The sequence below is a fragment of the Papilio machaon genome, chromosome 25 (genome assembly GCF_912999745.1).
Source record: "Papilio machaon chromosome 25, ilPapMach1.1, whole genome shotgun sequence".
Taxonomy (NCBI): Eukaryota; Metazoa; Arthropoda; class Insecta; order Lepidoptera; family Papilionidae; genus Papilio; species Papilio machaon.
Genome location: NC_060010.1, coordinates 1,602,564 through 1,624,560, shown reverse-complemented (window position 1 = coordinate 1,624,560; position 21,997 = coordinate 1,602,564). Strand labels below are relative to the sequence as shown.

Sequence of the window (21,997 nt, the reverse complement as noted above, 5' to 3'; positions counted from 1 at the left end):
CGTCATAAGAAAGCTTTGATGATTTATTTTTTTGTAACTGAGTAGTCACTGTTTGCCTTGAAGAGGCATTTACAGTTTCACCGGGCTTGAGGTGGCTGGGCGCAGATGGCGCTTAGCCTAAACCTCGTTTAAGAGTAACTAGGCTCGAGGGCTCCCTCAGGAGCCTCGGCTCGGGCTGTTACTTCATTATTATTACCGGATTGGAAAACTTTGATAAAAAATTGTATAGTTTTATTAATTGAATTAAATTAGGTGAGACATATATGCGTCACAAACCCATCATCATGCCGCTCTATCGCTTGTGCCGTGCTTTCTTTTGCACGCTTGGCATGACAATAAGTAATACTATTTCATGCGTGCAGCCGGCGATCGATTACTAAGACGTCATCATGTCAAAAATTACCATGCCTAATAAAAGGTCTCGTATAAGTCTTCGTAAGCCAAACTCGATATGGTTCAATAAATCCATTCCATCGTACTGAATACGAGTCACGTGCACAAACAAAGCGTTCATTTATTACGGACCGATAATCGATTCTCGTGTAGGTATGGCGTCGTTTAAACAAAGTTGGTATGTGTACCTATATAACTTTTGTTATATTGTTGTACAAAAGCATTCAATTAATATCACTTGAATGATTACATTGAGTCTAAAATACATTTATTGAATAAATAATTGAATCTTCGATTTTCACAGTGGTAGATTCCGCAACAACAATAATTGTTGGGTGCACGAATGGTCCGGGTTGATTCGTGAAATACCACGACCACTCAGAAGACAGGCGTGAAGTGGAACCAATTCCGCGTTTTGTTCGATGAATGTGAGTACCAGAGGCCTAATTTTAGTGCTCTTTCCTTTCCCACTCTTTTCTTATTAAGAAAGGATGGGAAGGGAAAGTGGATTTGGCGGAAGAAGGACGCATTCTGTGCGTCCCCTTCTCCGTTTCCTCGTTTGCCACGTTTTGATATAAAAAAAAATTAACAAACAACAAGTAAACATATAGTTGTAATAAAAATTCGGCTACCAGGTTTCACCAATGTGTTTTTTGATTTCCGAATTTAATATGTACATTTATCCGACGTTGTTACGGTAAAGGAAAACATCGTGATGCAACCATGTGCAAAGCAAACCACTGGGCCAGCAGGGTTGACGATAGCCCTTCACCTGGGTAGGCTATACTAACAATACACACTAAAATTTGTTTTTATCGCACTCTAGCTTATAATATTGTAGAGTTTAAGGTATTATTTTTGTAACACAGTAAAACGAATCGACGCATGCTTGAGTAATTCAAAAGGATTGTGGAATACGATGCTTCGGCTTACAGTATATTTACATTCTTGTATATTAAATGAGGTAAGGCTTATTTTCGTCACAAAGATTTATCACGTAAGTGTCACGCACAGTACATAAACTCATCAGAATTACCTACACAATGTTAACAAATAAGTTAAAGTTATTGATGTTATTAGAAATGTTATTTTGTGAGGATGGGATTTGTAGAGTATGTAAATGGAAGTGATTAAGAATAAAATGTTTTGTCAGTATACTACTACAACTACTTTATTTATAGAATGCAGTTTCGTGACTTCGTAAACACAACTGATTTTTTTATAATGTCTTAGAGCTTGACGAAAACGTGGCGAACAAGCAAGCGCTCACCTGAATTCGCCAAAATAGCGAGGTCATCGCTGCTCATAGATATCCACCATTGCAAATGCGTTGCCTACGTTTAATCGACGGAGGAGGGGACGTACAGAAAGAGAATATTTCTCCTTCCTATGCATCACCTTCTCTATCAAATCCCCATTTCAATCGCCTTTTCATCCTTTCTTCATCAGAAAAGGGTGGGAAGAGAAAGAGGACAAAATTTAGGCCTCCTGAGTATATCTTACCTGATGGTGAGTGGTTATGAAAGGAGTATTCAAAATCGCTGTTCGGTTGAGAGTTCACTGAGAGTTAATAAATAGAATTTTATTAAAAGAAACAAATATCTATATATATATAAAAAAGTCGTGTTAGTTACACTATTTATAACTCAAGAACGGCTGAATCGATTTGACTGAAAATTGGTGGGCAGGTAGCTTAGAACCAGGAAAAGGACATAGGATAATTTTTACCCCGTTTTCTATTTTTTATTCCGCGCGGACGGAGTCGCGGGTAAAAGCTAGTTTATAATGTTTACATTGCAAAAGCAATAAATTGAATATACTCAAGATATATGTAATCTCTCTTCTTCTTCTTCTTCTTCTCTTTTCGAAGTTATCCAACCTTCATGTAAACCGTTGTATTAATCTTACAAAATTTAATCTAAAGATATAAACAACCCACACAAACGAATACCCTTTTTTTAATATGAGCCTCTAAAATAATTTAAAAGTTCATTATAACAATGGACTTGTAACTCAAATAAAACCCTTACAAGTAGCGCTTTAACCCAACCGTGACCTTTGTCCTTTTAGACTTTTTAAATGAGAGCTATTTTTCTATGATATACAGTATGTTGCAGCGAAAAATTAACTTAGTATAACATAGTGCAGTGCTTACGATAATTATTATATAACGTTCGTAGTTTCAGATCTGAGGACATAGCATGAATATATGCGAGACAGGATTCATGACGTCATCAATAAAAATTTGTATAAAATTTATTGGTGTTCTTAACGCCTAAATACTACGATAGGATTACGTAGCACAAAACTAATACAAATTCTGTCGATGACTTTACGAATATTTATTCGAAAATTTTCGTGCTAGGCCCTCTGTATATTTTGTTGTATTTACAATTTATTTGTTCAGTTTCTAATATAAATGGACTTTTTCTAAACGTTGTCAAATAATATAGACCTTAATAGAATTCGCTGTAGCAACCCCTCCCCCCCATTAGGGACGGAAACGTGTATGCATCTCCTCACATTAAAATAAAAGAGAGTTACATAAAATCATTTTGTTTTCGTTGTAATAACTAGAAGGTAAATCCAAAAACACTTAGAAAGTAAATTTCAAAGTACAAAATTTTCATATCGTTTATAAATTATTTTTTGTTCTGATTGAAACAAAAAATGCATATTACGTGCGAGGTATTTCAATGAAAAAGGCAAGAAACAAGTTGTCGCGTAAGTTATACACTCACCGCAGCCTTTTAGGTGTAGGGTAACTATCCCTCCGCATCTCTGTTTAAATAAAAAGGGGTCTGAAAACCCACCCTTAAAGTTACAGCCCCTGTTGTTCAAGATGCTTTTTAACCGAGGGGATGAACAATCGCGACATTGTCGTAATGGCTTCTGATTAATTCGCACACAGTTGTGGTATATGATTGTTCTTTTTTTCTCGATATTGTCTAAATTTGTGTGTAATTTTCAATAATGTATGTTAAAATAAAAATTAGTAGCTTACTTTAGGCCAGGGATAGCGAACTAACGGCACAGTTCTCAATATTTTATGCGCGTTACTTATCATTACGAAAAAAGTGTGAATAAGGTATTATACGAAGAATGAACGTGAGTGATTCCCATGTTAAGTAATCTTCCCAGTAATCAAAAACATTTTTTGACGCCACGCCTATGACGTCATTACATTTCTTTTAAAAATGGCACGTTGCTACTTAATGGTTCACCATCCCTGGTTAAGGTGATACATAGCTAGTCTAGAAATAAGCGGTATTTACATAATCAATGGTATTTAAGTTTTAAATTAATATGCTATAGCTGCCGACACTTATTAAAAAGTCGGCGTGTTGTCCGTGTACAGCGGCCCTTATATATTTACGTAATAATGCAGTGTACATTTGAGAATACATTCAGTAGTACGAATTGCATTCAGAACACGTCGAACAATAACCGGAGTGTATTCTATGCGGTGCAAATGTGTTCCGACGTTGCGGCTCTAATATGAAACTTGGTAACATGGATATGTTCAGATTATCTATCTCAGTTCATTCAGACAGTTTTCACTGTTTCTGACAAATATATTATTATGGTACAAAAAATATTATTTAAACTTTTGTATGGGATATAGGATATCTGGCTCGACGACAGGGGCGCTATCCCGATTAGTTCTGTCAAAAAGTATGTAAAACCTACATTGTACCCACAGATGAAAAAACATGACATGACTTGTGAGCTTGTGACACAATTTAGATCTTATCATGAAAGTGATAGTGAGCTATCATAATTTAGTAAGACTTATGCTGGCCGGGTAAGATATCCTTGTCGGTCTATAAGACATTACTAATTTTTTTTGTGCATGCGCAATCAATTTTAAATAACTTATAAATTTAACAAAAAAAAAAAAAAAACGAGAAGAACTCTCTGTTTTTTTCGGACTGAATGATAGAGAAATATGTTCTTTGAATAGGTTTTCCATCAGTGAAAAGTCTGTCTTTACGATGTAATTAAGGTTGGTATTTATTAAATTAATTTAAAAAAAATAGTAAGTGCATATAATAAATTTCATTGCTATTAAATGTAAATATATAAATTGAAATTTATGTAAATAATATTTTAAACGAAAACGGAAGAGCTTTACAAGGGAAATAGTTTATTTATTCACTGTTTTCAAAGGATTCATCGCCGGTGCCATTAGTCGTCTCCAAAGGAAATGCACGGACTATACCTGGATTTGATAGGGTTACCACAGAACTTGTTATACTATTTATTTTAAATCATTAACAGTAGTTGGATTAACATAATACGAATTGCATCAGAATTTTAAACATGTTATTTCACGTGACGCATTTAATTAGGAATATATTCTTTAAGATAAAAATATATTATCAGGTTACTTCTTTGCTTCATTTATATTTTTACAAATAGCTACGCTGATCCACTACGACGTAGACAAGCTAAAACGTGCGGCGTAGATGCGCTACGAACTGCTACAATATGAAGCATCTAGCATCAAGCTAAACGAATAATTTTTAGCCGACTTTAAAAAGAAGGAGGTTATGATTCTCCTAACTTGATGATTTGATTTTGCAAAAATATCAAGCATCATCTCATTTATCATATACATGAAGACTATTTTAGAATATTTCTAATATTATAAATGCGAATGTTTAGATGGATGGATGGATGGATGGATAGATTTATGTTTGTTTGAAGGTATCTCCAAAACGGCTCAACGGATCTCAATGAAATTTGGCATACCTGTAGATCACAGTCTGGAAGAACATATAGGCTATTTATTATGTTTTTTTTTAATTCCGCGCGTACTGATTCGCGGGCGACAGCTAGTAATCTTCAAAATAAAACAATGAGGTTTTCAAAATGCACCTATATAAAATTTAAGCTAAAATTTTTACGTCATGCATTTGTATGTACAAGAAACTATTGTATTATTATTATATATTTTACGATACTTTTGATAGCATTATTACGAACAACCTCGGTCTCTAGCTATAAATACACATTAGTCGTTCTGTCCGTGACTCTCGTTATATTTGCGCTAGCGATGCTCCCGAGGGACGGACTTCTTCCAACTTCGATATTAGTTTAGAAGTGAGCTATTATTTAACTTATACAATTATCCTCATCGATCGATAAGCGAGTAAAAGTTTAAAAAGCCTCATTCTATTAATTTGTTTTGGTGCTAACTCGTTAAAGTAGTAAAGTTGAAAACATTACTATGATTTCTTGAACTAATAGCAACGAAAAACAACGCACTTAACCCAAAGAACATGGAACTATATTTGGCGCAGTCCTGTCATACCTATCTCGCCACTTTTTAGCCGACTTCAAAAAGAAGGAGGTTATCAATTCGACTGTATTTTTTTTTTCATACATACGTTTAAGTATACATGCACATCAGTTTCAGGTGCTCTTAATAATGTCCTCCTTGTGTATTTCATCAATCTCGACCAAAACCGCCACTCATTTTCGCGCCATATTTTTTTTTAATCTCCCGTTATTCATCTATTCAACGGGTAAAAATGAATTAATAAAGATGAATAAGTCAAGCGATAGTTATTAAAAATTGTACCCAACTGAGTACATCCCGATGACTCTCCAAGAACCTATATGAATCGGATCAATAATATACATTTAAAAATCAATTAATTTGCTTTATACGTAATACAAATCCGCACAATAAATGTTCTAATCACAAACTATTTAGATACGGTCCATGTTTGCAGTATTAAGCAGTGCTGGGAATTAACGGAATATGCACAAGAAGGATCACTGCTGCCATTATTTAGTACGTAAGCAGATGGGATTAGGTAAAGCTCGGCGTGTTAGTACTTAATACGTTTTGAGAATAATATGTACATTGTATTGTGTATTACTTATACTATACTTGTTTGTATTAAGTAAATAAATGTTAAGATAAATAGAAGTAAAGTCTTGTATACCCGTTATTTTCCATTCACGAAATAACTGCATAAAATAATTTGTCATACTACTCTTTCTGTTTTGATAAAAAAATATTAGTTGTGTAGATGTTTTGGCAGTCACCTACGGTAAGCGGTACAAGGTACAATTGTTTATATAATACTAGTTGTAGCCCGTCCCTCCGTCCGCGCGAAATTAAAAAAAACTTAATACGTAGCCTATGTGTTCTTCCAGACTATGTTCTACATTTGTGCCAAATTTCATTAAGATCCATATAATCGTTCTGGAGATACCTGCAAACAAACATCCATCAATACATCAATCTAAACATTCGCATTTACAATATTAGTAAGATTTATATCGCTGTAAATAAAAGACAAACAAAAGAGAAACATTCTATCTCTAACTTCAATATTCGATAGTTTGAATTCAACATCTTAGAAGAGAAGTTAGTATATGTTAGTATTCAAGTTCAGTCACATTATATTACTTTTAATTGTGTGCGCTCATTCCGTGAAGTGATTTCTATTCAGTGCTTCAATGTTTGACTATATTGAATTCTAAGATAAGACTTTTCAATTGAAAATGATTGAATTTCGTCGCTTAAGGAGCAGCGGACTCGTCATCTCTTTATTCTTATTGAATTTACTTCCGCATGGCGAGATCTCAGGGAGCGGAATTCAATTTAACGTTTACTTTCGGCAGTTCGTATTTCGTATTTGTTGAAATATAAGAAAATAAGCATTGCTTTGATATGAAATTGTCGACAAATGTTTTGGTCGGTATTTTATTTTAAACTTTTACCCGCGACTCCGTCCGCGCGGAATAAAAAAAATGCACACAAGATAAAAGTTCCTATGTCCGTCTCCTAGTTCTAAGCTACCTCCCCGTAAATTTTCAGCTAAATCAGTTCGACCGATCTTGAGTTATAAATAGTGTAACTAACACGACTTTCTTTTATATATATAGACTAGCTTTTACCCGCGATTTCGTCCGCGTGGAATAAAAAAAATGCACACAAGATAAAAAAGTTCCTATGTCCGTCTCCTAGTTCTAAGCTACCTCCCCATAAATTTTCAGTTAAATCAGTCCGACCGATCTTGAGTTATAAATAGTGTAACTAACACGACTTTCTTTTATATATATATAGACTAGCTTTTGCCCGCGACTCTGTCCGCGCGGAATAAAAAAAATGCACACAAGATAAAAAAGTTCCTATGTCCGTTTCCTAGTTCTAAGCTACCTCCCCGTAAATTTTCAGCTAAATCAGTTCGACCGATCTTGAGTTATAAATAGTGTAACTAACACGACTTTCTTTTATATATATAGACTAGCTTTTGCCCGCGACTCTGTCCGCGCGGAATAAAAAAAATGCACACAAGATAAAAAAGTTCCTATGTCCGTTTCCTAGTTCTAAGCTACCTCCCCGTCAATTTTCAGCTAAATCAGTTCGACCGATCTTGAGTTATAAATAGTGTAACTAACACGACTTTCTTTTATATATATAGACTAGCTTTTACCCGCGATTTCGTCCGCGCGGAATAAAAAAAATGCACACAAGATAAAAAAGTTCCTATGTCCGTTTCCTAGTTCTAAGCTACCTCCCCGTAAATTTTCAGCTAAATCAGTTCGACCGATCTTGAGTTATAAATAGTGTAACTAACACGACTTTCTTTTATATATATAGACTAGCTTTTGCCCGCGACTCTGTCCGCGCGGAATAAAAAAAATGCACACAAGATAAAAAAGTTCCTATGTCCGTTTCCTAGTTCTAAGCTACCTCCCCGTCAATTTTCAGCTAAATCAGTTCGACCGATCTTGAGTTATAAATAGTGTAACTAACACGACTTTCTTTTATATATATAGACTAGCTTTTACCCGCGATTTCGTCCGCGTGGAATAAAAAAAATGCACACAAGATAAAAAAGTTCCTATGTCCGTCTCCTAGTTCTAAGCTACCTCCCCATAAATTTTCAGTTAAATCAGTCCGACCGATCTTGAGTTATAAATAGTGTAACTAACACGACTTTCTTTTATATATATAGACTAGCTTTTGCCCGCGACTCTGTCCGCGCGGAATAAAAAAAATGCACACAAGATAAAAAAGTTCCTATGTCCGTTTCCTAGTTCTAAGCTACCTCCCCGTCAATTTTCAGCTAAATCAGTCCGACCGATCTTGAGTTATAAATAGTGTAACTAACACGACTTTCTTTTATATATATAGACTAGCTTTTGCCCGCGACTCTGTCCGCGCGGAATAAAAAAAATGCACACAAGATAAAAAAGTTCCTATGTCCGTTTCCTAGTTCTAAGCTACCTCCCCGTCAATTTTCAGCTAAATCAGTTCGACCGATCTTGAGTTATAAATAGTGTAACTAACACGACTTTCTTTTATATATATAGACTAGCTTTTACCCGCGACTTCGTCCGCGAGGAATAAAAAAAATGCACACAAGATAAAAAAGTTCCTATGTCCGTCTCCTAGTTCTAAGCTACCTCCCCATCTATTTTCAGCTAAATCAGTTCAACCGATCTTGAGTTATAAATAGTGTAACTAACACGACATTATTTTATATATATAGAAGATATACGATAGAAGAAGATAGACATATCTGTTCCATCGAGAGATATGAATCTATCCTAGCTATTTCTTCGCAGATATGTAAAAAAAATTAACGAATTAATTTAAATATTAAATTTTAAATAGCGTAAAAATTGCAAGATTTTAGGAAACTAATTAACATTATACATTAGCGTTCAATTAAAGATCCTTTCATTAGAATTTAACCAATACGGAGTCACAAAATGGCGGACGCAGGCTCATTATGCGAGTGCAAATTATCAAACGTGGCGAGCGGCAAGCGATACTAGCGCCAAACCGACGTTAATGTGCATTTAAATACAAATTGAAATACAATAAACCTATTTTAAATTAAACCTGCTTCGAAATAGTGTTGAATTTGCAATTTCAAATGTTGATTCACAAGTAGATTTTATTTGAATAAACATCAAATTCTATTTACGAATTGTTGAGATTGTTGAATAATAACAAATAGGTAAAGCAACGTGATGTGTATATCAGAGGAAGTTTGAAAGTAGCGTCAGTGATGGAGAAATTAAGAAGTAGAAGGTTAGCATGGTATGAACATATTATGCGAAGGATGATGACCACATAAACAAAAAAGTAATGAGATTGAATGTGGATGGCTACAGAGATAGGGGAAGACCAAAGAAAGTATGGATGGATTGTGTGTAAGAGTATATTATGCGTAAAAAAGGGGTGAATTCAAATATGACGGCTGATAAAGACGTATGGAGGACCCTAGGTAAGGACAAGGGCAGGTTGATGATAAAGTAACGTGATAGAGATGGCTTAAACTCAAGGGAGATAGAAAGTACATTTGTGTTTTAATTCTGGACTTTGAGCTCGTCTCCTTTTCTTTCCCTTACTTCATCTTTTCTTATTAAATTATTTCTCAATGTTCCTTTTTACTACAATTGAATGATTGCACATTTCAAACCATGAGATGAAAAGAAACACATCTCATAACATATGTAACTTTTTGCGTTGCATCGGTCAATTTTCTTAAACCAATTATCTTGCTTCCTATTAATAAGTAAAAGTGATACTACAGCTAAAATTAATTTTGTTTCTTTTCAGGTTATCGGTGAGTATTATTTTGACTTGAGCATTAACACCGAAGGTGTTATAAATCTAGTCGGCAAACACTTTTATGGCTCAACCGTAATTCTGGCAACTTATCGCCAACGTTAAATGAGTACATTTAACGTAGTACTAAACGTAATTTACAGATAGAATAAAAATAATTAAAGTAGTAGATCTGAGATAACTTTAATGATTACTACGTAATGATCAATTGTTAAATTCGATTAAATTATTTCAACTTTAACGTACTTTGTCTAAATCAGAATATATTTTAAATGAAAAAAATCCTAATTACTATGGCAATGTAAAGATTTTACCGCGTTTTAGAAGTCAAAATTATGTATGACATCTTGGAAAGTCGATCTACCATTTCACTTATTAAATTTCATCTAAAAATATCATCCAGGAAGTTTACTTATTTTATTTTATTATTTCATTCATTTTATCTCGTAATGCAATCAAATGACATTTGAGATAAATTGCTATTTATATGTTAACTAGCTGTCGCCCGCGACTCCGTCCGCGCGCAGTTATACAGACGCAATAATAACAGACAAATAATTAGCAATAAATTAAAATTGCGACTATAATTTGAGATTTAAACTATCCTATCTCTCAAGTTGGATCGAACTGCACATGGTGTGCGAATTTTATTATAATCGGTTAAGTGGTTTAGGAGTCCATTGAGGACAAACATTGTGACACGAGATTTATATATATTAAGATGTTATATTCAGAGCTGGGCATTAACTCGTTAATCCGTTAATCGTTAATTAACGAAGTTAACATTTTGCTTAACGGATTAACTTTTAAGTTAACTTCAAAAAGTGTTAACGCTCTTGTTAACTTCCGTTAAACTCAACTTCCGTTAATAAAAGTCCGTTAATCGTTAAATTAGAAACTTTGAGACGTGCTGTCATTTTGTTTAAATTACGCGCCACGCCACGCTCGTAAGTTCAGCTATGTTGGGCGACTGTCGACGACTCGAATGGTGAACGAACGAGTTGATAATTGATATAATATGTGAATTTCGCGTGCAAGTGTGATGCATCAGAGCGTCCGGGAAAGACGTGACTAACAGGAAAACAAAAGAAGGTTCGAAGTCGTATATTTCATTACGAGTATAAAAAAGCATGAGTATGTAATAGCCCACATTCCGAACACTCTTCGTCCCTGCAATACGCCACTTTTTGAGCAACTGTATTAAAACACTTTTTTACTCGTGCTCTTTAGCTTTTCTAAACTTGTCTTTCCCAACTGTCAAAATAATGTCTGTTAAAAAGAATAACCAACCACGAAGTTTTTACAAAAAAATAAATCATTGAAGTTTTTATGATTCGTGCAAATATTTCTAAAAAGAAACTTCTAATTTGTTACAATATCAGATTTAATGATTTGATTCAATGAATTATTTCATTTTTCATTTTATTTCATCTCATTAAATTTAATTTTCATTTCATATCAATAAAAAAAATTGACTGAAGACTTGGTTGTTTGGGCATAGTTCCCTTTGCCTACCCAGAATGGATGAAGAAAACAAAAAAATCTCTGTTTGTATTCTTTTACGGTTGGCGCCATTTTCCAAACATTTTAGTTAGTTGAGTTTATTGTGTTTTTATTATTCTATTAAATTGCTTCATTTTTTCGCAACTGTATCAAAAATAGTTGTTTAGTACACGTGCGAAACTGTCATTACGACTTGTTCCAACTGTCAACCCTCGCCTTCGGCTGCGCCTCGGCTCGGGTAGACATTTGTTGGAACTCTGCAATGTCAGGCTTTCCGCACTCGTAATGAAACATACTATAATGCATTCATATTTGTCTCTAATACTAATGTGTACATTCTATAAATGTATAGTCAAATTACTATTTTAAACAAGTATCGCCACATAAGTGTGAAATTAGTACGTATAATTTTGGTATGGTTAACTGTTAGCGATTAACTTTAACTTGCGTTAAATTTTTTAAAATTCAACGCTTTAACGATTAACGAAGTTAATTTTTTAATTAACGATTAACGAAGTTAACTTTTCGATTAACTGTGCCCACCTGTGGTTATATTAAACGGCATCGTATTTCGACCTAATTATACTTTCATTTTTTTGTGACTGAGTAGTCACTGTTTGCCTTGAAGAGGCATTTACAGTTTCACCGGGCTTGAGGTGGCCGGGCGCAGATAGCGCTTAGCCTAAACCTCGTTTAAGAGTAACTAGGCTCGAGGGCTCCCTCAGTGGCCTCGGCTCGGGCTGTTACTACATTATTATTACCGGATTGGAATATATTTCATTTCCAGAGCAATGATTATAATTCATTTTATTTATCGTTGGTTTCTAAGACCAAAATCCCATATAAAATATATCTTTATCTCTGTTATGTCGTAGATAAATGTGAGTGATGACGATATGTTTTATACAGGGATTTTTGATGTCAAAAACAAACGATTAATGGAGTCTTTTTTTTTTAATACAAATCCGTAGCTTCTCCAATACTACACGTAGGTTTTATTTACATTTAAGATACGATTGTAATAATCGTAATTTTTGAATTCGGTCCATTTATTTATTAAGTCCATTCGTTACAAACTTATGTTTATACAAATCTTTCTTCTTTACAATATTAGATTAGATTTTATTAAGTAGCATAAAAACTAAATCAAAACATCGATGATACTGCATCAGTGTACAAAGCTATTTAATTAGTTGAACACAATGGCTGGATCTTCATTCATTCGTCGTAAAGTTAAATTAAATTCGGTTCGTACAATGTCCCCACCCCTTTCCCAGTTAGCGGGAACTTTATCCTAGCTTTATTAAGCGTGGTACAGTCAATGTGCTTTACCACTAGTTATAAGTTATGACGTTCCATTGTTCAAGAGATGTAAAATTTTTGGATTTAAAATTTGATAGTTATTTTTTTCTATGATATATTGTCTCTCTTCTCATTGAAAATTCCAGAAATACCAACATATACTTGTATAAGGGTGTCTTATCAGTGGAAGTCTACCTTAACAAGTCTCACGTCCAAGTCCTCACCATCAGTCAATCAATCACTATTCCTCATCCATAACAACTTAGGGTCCTACAATGATCCATACTGTTTTCTTAAAGTCCGACCACACATTTGGTCCTCAAGGGTTCCTCTACACATCTTACTATATAACTAATATTATAAATGCAAAAGAATAGATGGATGTTTGTTAAAAGGTAACTCCAGAACCGATGCATAGATCTCGCTGAAATTTGGCATAGATGTAGAACATAATGTGGAAGAAGACATAGGCTACTTATTAAGTTATTTTTTAATTCCAGCGACAGCTAGTGTTCATATAAAAATAACTGTAAAATTAAGGAAATAAAATACTTAATTATATAGTAGTTTCATCCAGAGTTTCACTATATATTAACAATTAAATGACTTATAGGTTATTGACACAGACTAGTGTACTAATAGGATCCCAGTAAACAAGTTCATAAGCTGTTTATACTAAGTAAGCAGATTTGTTAATAGAATTACCATAAACTCGTAGTCGTCTTACCGAAGCCTTAATAATCATAACACCTTATTGTTAGTCTCTACGTAAAGATGAAACAGCCACATCTTACTAATATTTTAAATGTGAATGTTTGGATGTATAGCTGGATTTTTGTTGGTATCTTCAGAACGGCTGCATGGAGCTCGCTGAAATTTGGCATAGATGTAGAACACAGTCTTGAAGAATGAATAGGCTACTAATTTGATTCCGCGAAGATGAAGTCGCAGACGACAGCTAGTCTATCTTTACAATTAATAAAAAGGGAATGATTGTAAGTAATATTGAAAAAAAAAAAACTTGAGAGGTGTCAAGGGATACCCGGATGGAACGAAGTTCCTTTCAATTAATTAGTGAAGGAACCAATGTTTATTCTATGAATAAAAAACTTAAGTCTTCACAAGAAGTACATTTTACTTCTATGAATTTTCGTTATATATTGTCACGTCGTTGCCATGGTGAAGTAGTGCTCATTCGTCGTTAACATACTTACTATAGCAAAAAGTGTCGTGACAACTTTTCGTAAGAATTTTTTCCGTCTAGCCCCCTTTCACAACGCGCGATAAGGAACTTCGTTCCAAAATATTTCGCGAGCATAATATATTTGATTTGCTTGAAACGAAAAACCTTTAATTTGTTTCTATTCGCAAGGCCGCGTGTGTGCCAGGTTATTTCCGAAACGGATGGACCGATTTTGACGCGACTTTTATTGTAACTTACGTTACAATAAGGCATACTTTGTTTTTTTTTATTATGCGCTGACGAAGTCGCGGGCAAACGCTAGTGTTAACATTAACAATTGGAGAGATAAATGTAACCGTAGATTTCCACGGCCGAAAAAATATACTAGCTGATAAATTAATTTGGTTATTTTTAAAGTATTCCTCTGTAATATACTCGTAGTTGCATTTGTAAACATTGACAGCCATCATGTACGTGATATTTTAAAAGTTAGCCGTTAGTCAAATGCTTTCATAATCTATTTTTAAACATCATAAACTTTTACTTGCCTCGTCGTCTCGTTTAATGTTAACTTACTATCAATTCTTAATCTCCGATTCGTTTTAAAGATTCGAAAATATCTTAAAAAGGGATTATTTCGAGCGATGTAAAACTGAATCGCATAAATCATTCCGACAGTCGCCCTCGAAGCCTTCGTAACGGAAACGGAAGTAGTCACGGCACCGGATATGACGCAAGCTTGCTGACAGTTAATATCCTGTTATGCAGCGCATCTCGTTTTGACACGCCATTATGAATCGTGTGATTGATAGCATAAGGTGCAATTTTGGGTGAAAATTTTAAATTTAAGTTTGCAAGACTTTTCGCTCATAACATCTGAAGTTCAAAAAATTTATATGTGTAATCGAATTCAATGGATAAGAGAAATTACTTGTACAAATATAACTGGCTGACAGTTTCATTTGTTATCTATGGTGTGTATTTTGAAAAGTTTATCTGAATTACTACAAAAAATACAGAAAGACATTGTTTAGTTAAACACGTGTTTTAACTATTTGACCGCAGTTGATTGATATTATTGACGTCAACGTGGTGATATATTTCACCATAAATATGTATCACCACAATGCTTTCAGTATACTTCATTATTTATTGGTAAAGATCGCATTTCGCAAGAATACGCCTAATAAGGTTTCAATAACCATGATTTGTCAAAAATCCGAGATAGGCTAGAGTCACGGTATAAAAGGGTCGATGTATGTTTAAGGTAAAATGTATTTGAAACACTTTGTAAGTTTTTATTTTAAGGCCCTTTGTATTTAATTTGGTTTATTTAAATTTAATAAGTCTGCGATAACAGCAATATAAAAGTTAATCTTTTTTTGTTTTTTTTTTTTTTTAATTTGGCGTTTCTGTTGTATTTGACTATAAGTATGGAGGTATTTTGAAATCATCGTCAGCTTTGTCTTCAACTGATAACATACAATTTCCATGGCAATAAGACAAACTTATATCGAAACTTCGCAACCGATATAATTCAAGGGAATGACAAGACATCGTATCGAATTCGACTATTCATCAAATGACGGGAGAAATTCGAACTTTTATCCTTCCTTTTTTGGTTGAGATGGTAATGTTTTTACGAAAACGTACAATGATGTACACCTTTTTAATACTAATCCTGTAATATATTCTACCTATATACTGTATCAGACGTTCATTTACTTTATTGACTAGGAAACCCTTTTGGGGACCGAAGTATTTGATGGAACCCTAGATTCTAGATGAATCGATGAATGGATCTTGATGAAATACATTTCTGAGAGCATAGGCTACTTATGCTCTCAGAAATGTATACAGTTCAAGTAGGATACGTTTGATTTATTGTACATAACTCCGTAATGGTTCAACACATCTTATTGAAATTTGGCACAGATTTAGAACATAATCTAGACTGAAACATGAGATATTTTTTCAACCTTTTTTTAAATAACCTGCAAACGAAGTCGCGGGGAAAAAGCTATTACTTATATATATAAAAGAAATTCGTGTTAGTTACACTATTTATAACTCAAGAACGGCTAAATCGATTTGACTGAAAATTGGTGGGCAGATAGCTTAGAACCAGGAAACGGACATAGGATAATTTTTATCCAGTTTTCTAATTTTTATTCCGCGCGGACGGAGTCGCGGGCAAAAGCTAGTTCTTATATAAAACATTCGTATGTAGTAAGTCTGCTAGTATCTTGCAGCTGTCGATTGTCACATACGCCTCATCGATTTCACTGTAAAAGCATTTCTGTTTATTCAGGCCCGGCTTTTATTCAAAGGAGAGAAGGAAAATTCTGTACCAGTTGTTCTGAAAAAACATTTTGTTATACATCACTAAGTAATTCTTGTTATCTGAGAATGAGATCAATGTGTTTCTGTTTATGTTTCCGCAGTGGAAACCCAGATTAAATGTAAGTAAACATTACTACTATCCTTGCTTTGAAAACCTTAGAGTAATAATTTTTTATTTTTTTATTTATTTATTACATAAAAAGAACAAACTTAGCCTAGGATTACATGTTTCTAATTCTATAGGTACTAACTTAAGGTAGGTATGTAATTTATATTAACTAATCATACATAAAATGAAACAATGATGTAGGCAAATTTGTTAAATTTGTTAAATTAAATTAAAGCTACAATGTAAGACTTAAAGAGAAGCTTAAATTTCAATAATTTTTAATTAATATTTTCAGTTTAGATCGAATATCTCCTTCGTAATTTTCATTAAATAAATTTGATTAATAAACATCTTAATAAAACGCAGAATATAACTTACCTGTTGAGTAAGGCCGAAAAGAAATTAAGTTTGCTTTTAATAAAAATGATAATTAATTTTGCTGCCAAAATGGCGGGAAACGCCGACAACGCTTCCAGAACATTCTACGATAAATGAAAGTGTTGTTTATTATTTTATCGTTTGCCTTTTTTTTGTATTTACAAAATTTTCTAAATGTTCAAATATTATGTAGATTTTTCTTTATAAAGTGCGTTAAACTTTTTATTACTTTGTAGCTTTTAGTGAATTGACACTGTTTTTATTTTTATTTTTTTATATTACAAGGTGGCAAACGAGCAAGCGGCCACGTGAATTCGCCGAAATGGCGAAGCGACCGCTGCCCATACACATTCGCAGATGTAGTAATTGCAGATGCGTTGCCTACCCTCAATCGATGAAGGAAGAGACGAACAAAAAGAGAATAGTTAACCTTCCTATGCACCTCCTCCTCCATCATATCCACCTCCCCTTCTCATCCTTTCCTTATAAGAAAAGGGTGGAAAGGGAAAGAGGACTAAAATTAGGCCTCCGGCACCACACCCATCAGACGAAACGCGGAATTACTTCCACTTCACGCCTGTCTTCTGTGTGGTCGTGGTATTTCACCGGGCGAGCCGACCAATTCGTGCAACGGATGTTGTTGCTGGCGTCTACCGCTGTTGTCGTAACCTAGTCGTAAATATAGGTTATTCCTAACCTAAACTAAATGTGTATTTTACAAATTAAACCAAATTATAGCCGAACTTTTGAGACTAGTCTATGTAAACGTTAGATCGAAGCCAGTGTAACATTAATTATTGTGTTCCCTATGCTTTTTTTCAAGCAATTTTATTAATTCAAACACGCGACTAACTAATTGGTCATTACTTTAGTTGTCAAACAGTATGTACTCTGATAATAGAGGGAGGCACTTACCATATGGCATGGCTTATCCACTATATCTTGTAATTATCCTTGTATATAGACTTTTATGTTGTAGTAGACAGGGTTGCCACCAAAAAAATGCTACTGCAATTGTTTCATTTTACCTTGATTTTTGACTATTTTTCAAAGAGAGTGAAAGAGACAATTATATGTTTTAAGCGTCCCGTCTGACTTATCATGTCGCATGTTTTAATGAAAAAAAAAATTACTCTACTACTCTAATTATAATTTTTTCTCCAATGAAATGTTGCGGTGTCTAAATAATATAGAATAAATGTTATTACTTCTACGGACAAATTAGCATAAGCTGAATAATTTAATATAGGTATATTATCTATATATCTATTATATACAGAGCTGGGCATTAACTCGTTAATCCGTTAATCGTTAATTAACGAAGTTAACATTTTGCTTAACGGATTAACTTTTAAGTTAACTTCAAAAAGTGTTAACGCTTTTGTTAACTTCCGTTAAACTCAACTTCCGTTAATAAAAGTCCGTTAATCGTTAAATTAGAAACTTTGAGACGTGCCGTCATTTTGTTTAAATTACGTGCCACGTCACGCTCGTAAGTTCAGCTTCTCGGCGACTCGAATGGTGGACGAACGAGTTGATAATTGATATATGTGAAGTTCGCGTGCAAGTGTATGCATCAGAGCGTCTGGAAAAGACGTGACCAACAGGATAAAATCAAAAGAAGGTTCGAAGTAGTATATTTCATTACGAGTATATAAAAGCATCAGTATGTAATAGCCCACATTCCGAACGCTCTTCGTCCCTGCAATACGCCACTTTTTGAGCTACTGTATTAAAACACTTTTTTACTCGTGCTTTTTCTTTAGCTTTTCTAAACTTGTCGTTCCCAACTGTCAAAATAATGTCTTTTTAAAAGAATAACCAACCACGAAGTTTTTACAAAAAAAAAATCATTGAAGTTTTTATGATTCATGCAAATATTTCTAAAAAGAAGCTTCTAATTTGTTACAATATCAGATTTAATGATTTGATGCAATTAATTAGGTTAGTTTTCATTTTATTTCATCTCATTAAATTTCATTTTCATTTCATATCAATAAAAATAATCTACTGAAGACTTGGTTGTTTGGGCATAGTTCCCTTTGCCTACACAGAATGGGTGAAGAAAACGAAAAAAAACTCTGTTTGTATACTTTTACGGTTGGCGCCATTTTACAAACATTTTAGTTAGTTGAGTTTATTGTGTTTTTATTATTCTATTAAATTGCTTCATTTTTTCGCAACTGTATCAAAAATAGTAGTACACGTGCGAAACTGTCATTACAACTTGTTCCAACTGTCAACCCTCACCTTCGGCTGCGCCTCGGCTCGGGTAGACATTTGTTGGAACCCTTTGCAATGTCAGGCTTTCCGCACTCGTAATGAAATATACTATAATGCATTCATATTTGTCTCTAATACTAATGTGTACATTCTATAACTGTATAGTCAAATTACTATTTTAAACAAGTGTCGCCACATAAGTGTGAAATTAGTATGTATAATTTTGGTATGGTTAACTGTTAACGATTAACTTTAACTTGCGTTAAATTTTCGAGAATTTAACGCTTTAACGATTAACGAAGTTAATTTTTTAATTAACGAATTAACGATTAACGAAGTTAACTTTTCGATTAACTGTGCCCACCTCTGTATATATATAAAAGAAAGTTGTGTTAGTTACACTACTTATAACTCAAGAACGGCTGAATCGATTTGACTGAAAATTGGTGGGCAGGTAGCTTAGAACCAGGAAACGGACATAGGATAATTTTTACCCCGTTTTCTTTTTTTTTTAATTCCGCGCGGACGGAGTCGCGGGTAAAAGCTAGTATTTAATATTAATTAGTAAGGCTTCTTTGCATCTATTCGTTAATGAATTTAATTAGTAAGTCTAAGAAAAAAATAAGTAGTAGTATTAGTGAGGGTCTCTTAAGACCTTTCGTACACAAGGCAACTTAAATCGATGAAACTAATATTGTTGCGCGACGAGAATCGCGTTGCGCGCGCTCCGTACATAAAACGTGGAAGGGTCGACGCGGTATATCTGTTCGGTCAGTGCACGCATAGCGACTGTACTTCAACTGTCTAGAACAGCTCCACCATCTTGAATATTTCAGCTACTTTCATCACAAAGATCTTGACACACAGGTTGCAAGCAACTGGTGATTGCGACAAAGGAATAAAATGTAGGTAACGCGCACTTTGTACGAACCCGTATGATATTTCGCTGGTTTTCAAAGATATACTTTGTCTTGTGTACTAAAGGCCTTAGACGGACTTATTGATACTTGACGGACGATTGATTTGGTGACATACTAAGGAAAAGTAATGTTAATGAAACTCGAAACATACAAGTATTTGTATATGTATAAATGTGAAATATGCCAGGACCGCGTCAAATGGAATTCCGTAGTCTGTGCCTACCGCTGTAAGTAACGGGTTCCTTCTTTATAGGATAAGGGATCGAACGAGCAGCGAATCGCCTTAAAGTAGTTGATCATACTTATGAGCCGGAACGCTAAAGGAACCGGAGATGCCTTGATGGCCTTTGGGAGGTGTACGTTCTTTTCTCGAAGGCCCCTAAGTAGCTGTTTGAAAATACCGCTGAGGACAATGTATTCCACGACGCGGCTGTGCGAGGCGGTTCGACTTGTGTGTGTAAATAAGATTGTAGTCTTTTTGCATTTCTTTTGCTCTCAATTCTCTAAGTAACACTTGAAGGATAATTGAAGAGGCTTTGTTAACGCCTCGGATAATGACGTGGGTTGACAAGTGCATCTCCTGTTTATCCTGCAGACTTTTTCAAGCCACAATAGCTGCGAAAATTACAGGGTTGCCACAAAATAAGATTACGTCAGGATTCGAAAAGTCAAAGATTAGAAACATATATGTTGCTATGACCAGTTGTCGACCTCATTGCATCATAAGCGTTAAAGACATTTCACTTAAATGGGAAGGGATTTAGTAATGCATCCATAACTCTATTAAAGGCCCGTATGTGTCAAAGTGTATCAACACCCTCTCGTCATATGTTTGAGAAACATTGTAGTCCATAACGTCTGTAACATACAAGTTATCCGCACAAAACTAGGGTCTATATCCGTAGACACAACCATAACATGTATGATTAATTTTTTTTCGTAGCATTGATTGCCAGCTATTGTAACAACCCTGAACAAGTTAATTCCATTGAAATTCCGTTAGATGCTCGAGTTATTACGGTGCGTTGACCTCGACGCGTGTTACACTTGTAAGGCCTCTCGTAAATAGGGTGTGGTTTGCGGGTTTTTATTTTGTTGTTACATACGTACTTCTAGAAACTTCTATGTGTAACTGAACAATGTTTTTGTATCTAATAGATGAAGCAATCGGAATTAATACTACATACATAACGTTAATACATTTCGTTACATGAAAGAGAAGAAAGATACAATTTAAATTGAATAGGTAAAAGATAAAAACATTAAAAGATAAACATCTTTTCATACTTCCTTACAGGAAAATTAAAAAGTGTTTCTAAACTGTTTCCCCAACCTATTCTAAAATAGAGATTGAAAGCTGGCGTTTGATAAGGGATACAAGCAATTGTTCAATTACTGGTGTTGTCAGTTTTGACTCGAGAGAGTTTCGTACTGCAACCCAGTTAAACTAGTTTGACAACTTTCATATCTACCCACATCTAAAGTTATAGTCCTGATGAACTTATTTTCACTGAAATGGAAGATGTCTTGCTATGTTTGACTGATTAAAGGTTAAGTGATCATTCACACATAGAAACTATTTTTAAAGCAAAACGTGGCAAACGAGCAAGCGGTAACAGTTGCCCATAAACATCTGCCTTAGCAGATGGGTTGTCTACCCTAATCGGCAAAGAAAGGGATGCACAGAATGATGATATTTCCCCTTTCCATGCGCGCTCTGACAAAACCACCTCCCCTTCCCTGATTTTCTAGTAATAATTTATAGGTATACTTAATAAAAGTATTATTAAGTATACCTATAAATTACTGTATTGCTAAATGTTTTTGTATTTTCCACATATATTGTGTAAATCGTCTCAAATATGACGTTGTTTGTCAAAAAAATTACAACAGATGGATGAATATAACAGAAAATTATTTCGAAACTAAAGAGTTATCTAGTATAACTTTCCAAATATTCCAAAAGGATTCATTAACTAAAAGCAATTCGATTTAACAAGATTTTAGTTAAAGATTTCATCGTTCGGTGCGCAAAC

The 21,997-nt window shown here is 34.3% G+C and overlaps 1 protein-coding gene across 2 annotated transcripts in view; it reads left to right on the top strand.

Moving 5' to 3' along the window:
• Window positions 1-21,997, top strand: part of LOC106713265 (pikachurin) — a 115,338-nt gene that overhangs the window by 9,729 nt on the left and 83,612 nt on the right. The window contains exon 2 of one of the 2 annotated variants that reach the window (XM_045684241.1): window positions 9,992-9,998. The exons of the other annotated variant lie outside the window; for it this stretch is intronic. The gene's annotated coding sequence lies outside the window, so the exon portion shown is untranslated. The remainder of the gene's footprint in view (window positions 1-9,991; window positions 9,999-21,997) is intronic. 2 annotated transcript variants of the gene reach the window in all.